This window comes from Populus nigra, chromosome 2 (genome assembly GCF_951802175.1).
Source record: "Populus nigra chromosome 2, ddPopNigr1.1, whole genome shotgun sequence".
NCBI classification, from domain to species: domain Eukaryota; kingdom Viridiplantae; phylum Streptophyta; class Magnoliopsida; order Malpighiales; family Salicaceae; genus Populus; species Populus nigra.
The window spans coordinates 21,838,478-21,840,977 of record NC_084853.1 but is presented as its reverse complement, the minus strand read 5'-3'; positions in this window follow the sequence as shown (position 1 = coordinate 21,840,977).

Genomic DNA, 2,500 nt, shown 5'->3' with positions numbered 1-2,500 from the left:
AAGTATTTGTTTTAATTTTCCTACCATTAGAAATCGAGTAAATCCGCAAAACTAGGAACCGGCCCGGAATGACCCCAAATTCAGTGGGCAGCCTCATAAAAATATGGCTGATTTTACTGGATTGGTTTCATGTGGAAAGCACGACGTTTTCTTGTAGGAATGCGGGAACCCCGGCAGCTCGCCTGCCGCGGCCAGCGACGTCGGGGACGCTGGCCTGCGCTGTCGAGCCCGCGAGGGCTGTCTCCGCGGCAGGCCCCCCCTGAACGGGGCACGACAGGCCACCGCGCTGGCTCGTCCAGCGTCGACAGTCCCTCGTCCAGGTTTCAGATCGCGCCAAGTCGAACCCATGACCTGCTCAAGCCATCGTGCGCTGCCGAATTCCACGCGGCAGCCCCTCTTTTCGTCAGCGTGCCCCCCTGACGAATTTTCCTGCCTGGCCCGGCCGGTCCAGCATCCAGCCCCTGTTCGTCGAAAAATCTGCGCTGCCGATTTTCCACGCGGCAGCCCCTCTTTTTGTCAGCGTGCCCCCCTGACGAATGTTCGTCGAAAAATCTGCGCTGCCGATTTTCCACGCGGCAGCCCCTCTTTTCGTCAGCGTGCCCCCCTGACGAATGTTCGTCGAAAAATCTGCGCTGCCGATTTTCCACGCGGCAGCCCCTCTTTTCGTCAGCGTGCCCCCTGACGAATTTTCCTGCCTGGCCCAGTCCAGCGTCCAGCCCCTGTTCGTCGAAAAATCTGCGCTGCCGATTTTCCACGCGGCAGCCCCTCTTTTCGTCAGCGTGCCCCCCTGACGAATGTTCGTCGAAAAATCTGCGCTGCCGATTTTCCACGCGGCAGCCCCTCTTTTCGTCAGCGTGCCCCCCTGACGAATGTTCGTCGAAAAATCTGCGCTGCCGATTTTCCACGCGGCAGCCCCTCTTTTCGTCAGCGTGCCCCCTGACGAATTTTCCTGCCTGGCCCAGTCCAGCGTCCAGCCCCTGTTCGTCGAAAAATCTGCGCTGCCGATTTTCCACGCGGCAGCCCCTCTTTTCGTCAGCGTGCCCCCCTGACGAATTTTCCCGCCTGGCCCGGCCAGTCCAGCCCCTGTTCGTCGAAAAATCTGCGCTGCCGATTTTCCACGCGGCAGCCCCTCTTTTCGTCAGCGTGCCCCCCTGACGAATTTTCCTGCCTGGCCCGGCCGGTCCAGCCCCTGTTCGTCGAAAAATCTGCGCTGCCGATTTTCCACTCCGCAGCCCCTGTTTTCGTCAGCGTGGCCCCCTGACGAATTTTCCTGCCTGGCCCGGCCAGTCCAGCGCCCAGCCCCTGTTCGTCGAAAAATCTGCGCTGCCGATTTTCCCCGACGAACCTGCAGCTGCACAAATCCGCGCTGCCACTGCCCCATTGTCTGGACCAACAGTCTTTTCCATCAAGCCCTGGACTATAAATCGTCCAGACTCATCGCCAGCACCCGCTGCCGATTCTGCCGACTTTGCCGATTTCGTCGGCGCTGCCGATTCCAACACTGCACCCACCGTGTCTAAACCAGCGCTGTTTCGTCAGCGTGTCCCCTTGACGAATTTCCCTGCCTGGCCTGGACAGTCCATCTTCCAGCCCATGTTCATCGAAAAATCTGCGCTGCCGATTTCCCCGACGAACCTGCAGCTGCACAAATCTGCGCTGCCGATTTCCCCCCCTGTCGGCATGGCTGCCGCTGCCCCGATGTCCAGACCAACAGTCTTTTTTGTCGACTTTGCCGATTTTGTCCGCGCTGCCGATTCCAACACTACCCCCTGCATCCAAACCAGCATTGTTTCGTCAGCTCTTCCCCTGACGATTTTAGCCCTGTAACAAACAGTAGGCCTCCAATCCCGCCAACGGGAGCCAAGTTGATAGGGAAGAGAATTGAATGACGCGCCTGGTCCTCGCACCCCGCCACCCGAGGGGCCTTTTTCCTGGCAGCCTCTGAAAAACTCTAGCTTTCACGGTCCTCGCCGCCCCTCACCACCATGGCAGGCCTCTAATCCCACCCATCAGCAGTTGTAGCCGATAGGGCAGTGATTTGAATGACGCGTCGCGGGCCGCCGGGTCATCTCACCCGGCCATTAATTGGAGCGTTTTTGGCTGGCCGAGGATGGGGGGATGGATCTCTTCTTCCGAAAAAGCAAACAGTACATCGGGAGTTATGTTGACGGGGCATGGAATTGAATGACGCGTCGCGGGCCGCCGGGTCATCTCACCCGGCCATTAATTGGAGCGTTTTTGGCTGGCCGAGGATGGGGGGATGGATCTCTTCTTCCGAAAAAGCAAACAGTACATCGGGAGTTATGTTGACGGGGCATGGAATTGAATGACCCGTCGCGGGCCGCCGGGTCATCTCACCCGGCCATCCCGGGGAGCGTTTTTCCCGGCAGCATCGGGGAAACTCTTGCTTTCACTGCCCGCTGCCCAAGTCCCCACTCGCATCGGCCCCCCGTGCCAACAAGCCAACGCTGCCGAATCGGCAGACACTGCTGCCGAATCT